Consider the following 7,359-nt stretch of genomic DNA (forward strand, 5'->3'; position numbering starts at 1 on the left):
TCTTATCTTCGTATCTTAAGAGGATAAAAATATACTTTATACTTTGTATAAAGTATAATGGATATAACGTATACGAAAGAATTTTTCGAATAAATGAAATTAATTAGAAATAAAGAATAAAGAAATTTTGAAATAAATATTTTATTAATTTTGTGAAGTAAAATTGTCTTTATGTTATATGTAAAGTTGATACACCCTAATTTTTAATTCAATATTTATTCAATTTTTAATATTTTCCATTCTATTTGAATGGTTTACCTTCAATAAAATTCTTCATTTATGAAGAATCCATATTCTAACACATATATATATCCATTTATCATTACGCGACAGAATTTCCGTTGCCTGTGGGATTTTTCTTAACCAATATAAATTATACAATTCCTATTATCAAAATAATTTTAATTATTCCCAGATGCACGATAAAATAATCTAATTATCATTATTTTCAATCCGACCAATTTCGAATTTACTTCTATAATTTTAATTTACTATAAATTTAAAATGTAATATACTAGTGATATAAATAGAAAAAGGATTATCTGTTCCATGAATTTAAAAAACAATTTTCAATATTTAGGATCGTGTTAATGGAATGTTTCCTTTATTATTCCGGCCATAATAACAATGCTATTTGAAACAAATTTTTAGATTACGGAAATTAGATTATGATAGTTAATAACCGAATGTAACTAACGACCAAAAATAATGATATAATTTTACCGAGTTACAAAATGAAGTATCAGAAATTTTCTACAAAAATTTCATTTGGAATGGTTAAACTCTCAATTATTTCGTCTTTTAGCAATATCGAATCATTCTAGGTCAAAGATTTCCCAAATATTTCTAAATAAATGAAAGAACATTGCGAAATACAATTGATGCACTATCTGCATTGATTTATATTTAATCTTTCATATTTAATAATTATATATATAATTATAACATAAATATTTCTAATTGGAATTTTATTTGCTTTTGAAATAGATTTTTATATCGAAAATTATAGATAGAATAATAATAAAATATTATTTGACGATAATATAATAATATAGGTTAGGTTAAATTAGACTTCTACAATTTGTAGATATAGAAATAGAAATATTTCTTATTTTTGAAAAAAAAAAATTATGATTTCTTACATTAAAGTAAAAATTGATAAAAAGATAAGATTTTCAAATAATAATAAGTTATAATAATTAAATTTATATAAATTTTTATCTATATTCTTTTTCCATATAAACTAAAATAATGGTCAACTACATTAATTTGTTTTCAGTTTAAATAGATTATTCCAAATCTTATTCAATTCTTCCAAAGATTTCATAATCTATTATAACTGGCTTCATTATCAATAAATTTCCAAAAAATTTTCATAACATCTTAAATTTGTTCATAATCCTTAATTTATAATAATCAATATTATTACCTTTTTCAATTCAAACAGACTATTTTAAACCTGATCCAAATTTAAAGATCTACTATATATAACTTTTTTTATTTTAAAAAATTCTCTACAATATTCCAGTCTCCATATAATAGAACAAAAATAATATCAAGAACAATATCTTTTTCAATCCAAATAATCAATCCTAAATCTGATCCAAATTCAATGGTTTTATAATCTACCTATATAATCTATCTTCATTATTAATCCACAAGAATTTTTACCTAAGAAAATCTAACCTAAATCTAAACCTAAATCTCATAATCCATCAACAAAATTATCTTCATTTCTTAAATATATTCTCATAACAAACTATTTATAATCAACATAATTCTTTTGGATGATCCATATAGACAAATCTGATCTAAATTCAAAAATTTCACAATCCACTATTATAATTACACTATTTCCATCTTAAAAAATTCTTCCTCTAACATCTCAAGCATATTTTTATAAACTATTTCATTAATCCATAACACTATCTTTTTCAATGGAAAATCTAACCTAAATCCAAACATCTTATAATCCGCTATTACAAGTAGTCAAAGTTTCATCTTCGAAAATTTTCCATAACATCCCAAATACTACTTACCTTCTTATAATCCTTTTATACAACGCTCATCTTAAAATTCCTTTCCAAACAGCCCATTCAGGTTCGCAAAATTGGATCTCATGGACCTCAATACCGTATACGTCTCTCGTCTCAGTGGAATTTCAACGATAACAGTTCTTGCAAGTTACATTGACGAAAGTGCCGACGAGAATGATTCTAATCTTAGACGGTTGTTCACGTGAAGCTTTTGCTCGCGAATAAGGAAACGTACGTGCCCACCATCGAGTCTTGCCTTTCTCGAGATCATACTTTCTTACAGTCTCTCTCTCCATCGCGTTTACGATATCCCGTTATATCGTTTCTGTGAACAGTCGATTATTAAATTTTCCACTCGTTCCGTTATACACTTTGTAATCCTCGTTTAACGAAACAAGAAAAAATTTACTTTTTATAACGGATCTAGTCGGCCATTGAAGACCGTAACTGTTCTATTAATTTGAAGTTATTAAGGTTGATTTTTAAAAAGCGAACTAGTGGAAACTAATGAAAACGTAGCTTTAAATAAATATGTGAATAAAAGAAAAAAAGATAAATTTTATAGATTTTTATTTTATAATTTCGTATGATAGTTTTTATTAAGGATTCAATTGATTTTAAAGAATAAAATTATAGATTTAAATGAATATTATAGATAGAAGAAAAAGAGATAAGAAATGGTATATATTAATTTAAAATTCTAGTAATTTTAGTGAATAATTTAAAATAGTATGATTCTAGTGAATAAAACTGGTGCATATAATTTTACAATGATTCTATCGAATCGAAAAAAAATGAATTTATATAAATTCAAATAATAAATGTGAACAATTAGATAAATCCATTTTTTCAATTAAATAAAAATAAATAATATTTCATTATATTTACACTATAAAAATTGATCGATACTTCAACTACACGAAACATACAAAACAAATATCTGCTGAAACAAGATATGAAATCATAATTTAAATTCTCTCTTCAATTTTTTTTCCAATAATCAATTTATGCTATGAATAAGATAACTTATAAAAATTAAATCATTATAAAAATCAAAAAATAATAAAACAATAAAAAGGAATATTAAAAACAAAATATATAAAGTAAAATAGAAATTGAATCTTTTCATCAAATTTAACCATTACCATTACCAAAAAAATCTATCATTTTCCCATCGCTAACCAACGACTCCCTTAACAAGCACGCGATGTCCCGTGGGAGTGATTTAGCTTTTACATTAACGATGCATTAACGAGGAACCAGAACGATGCCAAAATTTCTCTCCACCCTCCGTCGATTCCCCTCTAAATCAATTATGATAATTGGCCGGCAATAAATCGCTTATTACTCGAACGAATCGATGGAACGGGAGAGGAAAGATTTCCGGTTGCCCCATTTTAAATCGAGCGGAAAAATCGCGGAGCACGGTTCGTAAAATGAAAATCAGCGAAACAGGAACGAGCTGTGTTTTATTAATCTCAGCCCCGCTGTTGCGGCAATTAGAGGGATTCGGCGATCAAACTGTTTTCAACCGCAAATTGTCTGGAAATAAATTGGCGAGGGTGGCGGGATTTGGGGAACAGTGGAAGCTATCGACAGAGTCTTTTCGGTGATTCTTTGTAATTTGATTTTAGTAGATTTATGTTAATTGAATTGTTAGAATTATATTCTTTGCACAAGATAATTGAATTCATGAGAAAATAAATGGTACAGATTATTTTATTGTAACATAGTTTATGTTTTATTGATAGAATTGTTTCATTGGGAAATATTTGAGAATATATATTAATAGTAATTATTAATTGTTTGCGAATATGAATTAAAAATAATTATCTTTTATTATTAAAAAATCATGATTAAGTTTTTGAAAAATTATATTAAAGAATTTTTTCATTATTAATTTACGTTCATTATTAATTTCAATTATTTACTATTACAAAACGACAATCGAAAATAATTTTTTTCCCAATTCTCTAATTTTATTTAACAAATTAATATCACTTCCAAAGAAATTTTATCCAACAACAAACCAACTCATTAAACAATTTATTATTTCAAGCACAACGTAAACATAACGTTTTCTTTAAAAAACTGTTTAAAATCCATCCCTCAATTATCCTTTGAACAATCGAATCTTTTTCTAACGAACCAAAAGAAAAAAAAAAAGAAAAAAGAAGGCTTCCCTACAACTAGAACACTTTTTCTCAACGCGAAACAAAAGCTACCCCCAAGCGTTTCTCGCTTTTTACTTTTTTTTCCTGTCTTAACCCTCCACCCTCTTAGGTAGAAATTAAATTTTACATCTCACTCGTGTCCGCTCCTTCTTGTCGACTTCTCGCTACCGTTACCAGGCGTTAAAGGGAGAAATCCTCTCTCCACCGTCCCTCGGTATATTCCTTTTCTTTTTATTCGGGAGAAAATTTTTCCGCAGGACCAGGCTTCTCCTCCGTTGGCGAGCCATTGAATTATGTATATGGAATAAATAAAAGCCGGATGAACAAAATTAGACGCAATACACGCGACTTAAGGGCAATTTGAATTTTCCCGCCCTTACGATACATGATCTTTATTTGAATTCGACGCGGCGATTCGAATGTGATAATTGGTACATATTTTTAAATGGAAAAATTGAAAATACATAAATCACGAAATCATTAAATCACTAATAATATTAAATGCTAAAATACTATTATTTATTATTAAATATGTACTAATAATATTGAATGATTTTTAAAAATATGGATATTTGAATCGAAGAAATAAGATACTGATTTTCTATTACATATTATTGAAATATTTAAAAATTTAGCAGAATATAAATTTTTTCAAGTAATTGTTTTAAAATTGCTATCAAGAGTTATTTAAATTAAAAGTGATTAAAAAAAAACATTGTGTTAAATTTTAGATGCTTCAAAACCTTTTAATAATTCAATCCTTAAACTCGACAAATTTGAGTTGAAAAATTTTTCATTACGAATTTTACTTACGAATATTTCCTTTAGAAACTTATTGTTTCTTTGAACTTTTCCAATGAATATTCTCTTTTACTTTTTAAAATATTTTGAAGAATTTATAATTCCGATAAAAACCAAATATCAATTCCTTTAAAATAAAAAAAATCACATTATAAATTTAAATTGTTATACAAAAAAATTAAACAAATATTTACCAGAAACTTGCTTCGCATTTTCGATTATATTATAGCCATATATAGCTATTTTTATCGCGAAGAGATTTAAGATTAAAGAGATTAATATAAATTTTAGAAAAATTTTAAGAAAAAAAGATCACGCGAGACATTTCAGAAAACTCGAGAAGGAGATTTTTGTTTAAAACGAGCTTCGGTATAATTCTCCAGGAAAATTTTCAACAGCCTCGCGTATCGAACTCACAGGCACGATGCTCCAGTTTCGAGAAATTCACGATATTGGTTCACCGTCTGTTCACCACGGGAGTTTTCAAATCGCGATATACCGTGTTTTCTGGCAATTTTCTGCTCGTTAACAGCAACCATTCTCGCCTCTCGCAATGTCGCGAGTTTTCGAACGATCTTTCCATTGCTATCTTTTTCATCAAATGTTGTACATTGATCTATCTAAAGAATTTTATGATACAGTTTTTCTTCTTAATGATTCGTACGTTTTCATGAGAATGAAGATTTCTATAAAATTTTATTGGATTATTTAATAAGTATGATCATTCTAGAAGCTTAATAATAAAATAATATCCATCTGAATTTTTAATTGATGATTTATTATATAAAATTAATTTATATAATTTATTTTCAAAGATTTTGTTTAAAGAAGTTTTATTTTTATTAACATCTTTTATTTTTACTGCATATTTTTTCTATAAATATAAAATATATTATAGAAAAAATTTTTTGCAATTTACAATTTACTTGTTTTTTTTTTTTTGTATCAAAATTGCACAGTTTACTGGTTTAATTCTTCAGATGAATTTTATTTTAAAAGTTCAATAAATAAACGATAAACAAAATTACTTACAGAATGATTTAATATTCATAAATCAATTTTAATAAATTTTAAACGCAATAAAGCAAACATGTATTATTCAAAAGAAATATAAAGATGCAACGAACGAGACGATATTTTCGAAGATGGTTGTTTTATGAGGTGATTCCAAGGGTTGTCGAGTATAGTAGTAACTGGCCATTTGAGAACGAAATATTCCATGCAAGAGGATCCAAGGAATCTAGATGTAAAGTGCACGCAGATCCTTTTAAATGGTCCCCATTTATCAATCCAATGACCAGTCATATTCTTCTTCTCTTTAAGCTTGAAGAAACCAGAGAGATATTGTTCACGATAAGTCTGAATTGTAACATAATTGATTGCTGGTGAAATACTTTCTATTGCAGAATGCAAAATATTATTTTTTTAAATGTTTCTTTCATTTTTCCATTATACACATGTTCATTAAAATTTTCATGATATTATTTTTATATGCTTCTAATATATATTTAAAGAAGAAAGAAATCGATTTTAGATTTTTATATTTTATCATAAGAGTTCAACAAAGTTTTCTTTTATCAACATATATATTAACATTTTAATAAAGCCCTTATTAAGCGCTATTATTTAGAACTCAATATTTCATTGAGTTCTTTAGAAAATATAATAAAAAAAAAGAGATAAATTTTAGTAGGAATTAGAAAGTAGCTTGGATATTATTTAGGGTTTCCACAGAGTGGGATTAGGTTTTAGTTGGGTGTATGACCTCAACTGGATTAGAGTAGGTTAGGTTTGGATCAGGTGTGGATTAGAACTCAACTAAGTTAGATCTCAGGTAAGATCTGGCAAGGATTAATCCAGATTTCAGTTGAAAGCCTGCATTCGATCCAAGTAACGTTAAGTTACTAACTTTATCACATCTTGATTTATATTCCAAATTTTTAATTCAACAAAATTAAACCTTCGATATTACAAATCTTTCAATTTCCAATAATATATCCAACATTTCTCTAAAATTCAACAAAATTATATACATCCTTTAGAAATATATCAAAGAATCAAAATGACAAAATAAAAATTTTCTTTTTACCTTCTCAAACGTTGCTCAATACGATCAAAGAACAAAATCCTCCTCTTCCACTTTCCTCTCTTCCATTTTATCTCATCAAACAAAGTCAAGTTTTCCACAAAATCCGCAAAAAACTCGCAAAAATACGGAATGATTTGCCAGAGGGTAGAGTAGTTTCACGTCATGAAACCTTTAAGCTTTAAAATTCAAAAGAGGATGAAAAAAAAAAAAAAAAGGGAGAGGGGCCGAAAGGCTTGAGCAAACGTTTTAAAAACACCTT

The 7,359-nt window shown here is 26.6% G+C and overlaps 1 protein-coding gene across 4 annotated transcripts in view; it reads right to left on the reverse strand.

Annotated features, from left to right (window-relative positions):
• LOC102671692 (protein rhomboid) overlaps positions 1-7,359 on the reverse strand; it is a 154,683-nt gene that overhangs the window by 74,130 nt on the left and 73,194 nt on the right. Inside the window, exon 1 of one of the 4 annotated variants that reach the window (XM_031512152.1) lies at positions 2,036-2,523. The exons of the other annotated variants lie outside the window; for them this stretch is intronic. The gene's annotated coding sequence lies outside the window, so the exon portion shown is untranslated. Of the gene's footprint in view, positions 1-2,035; positions 2,524-7,359 lie in introns of those variants that run through there. 4 annotated transcript variants of the gene reach the window in all.

This window comes from Apis dorsata, unplaced genomic scaffold (assembly GCF_000469605.1).
Source record: "Apis dorsata unplaced genomic scaffold, Apis dorsata 1.3 scaffold_34, whole genome shotgun sequence".
Lineage (NCBI taxonomy): Eukaryota > Metazoa > Arthropoda > Insecta > Hymenoptera > Apidae > Apis > Apis dorsata.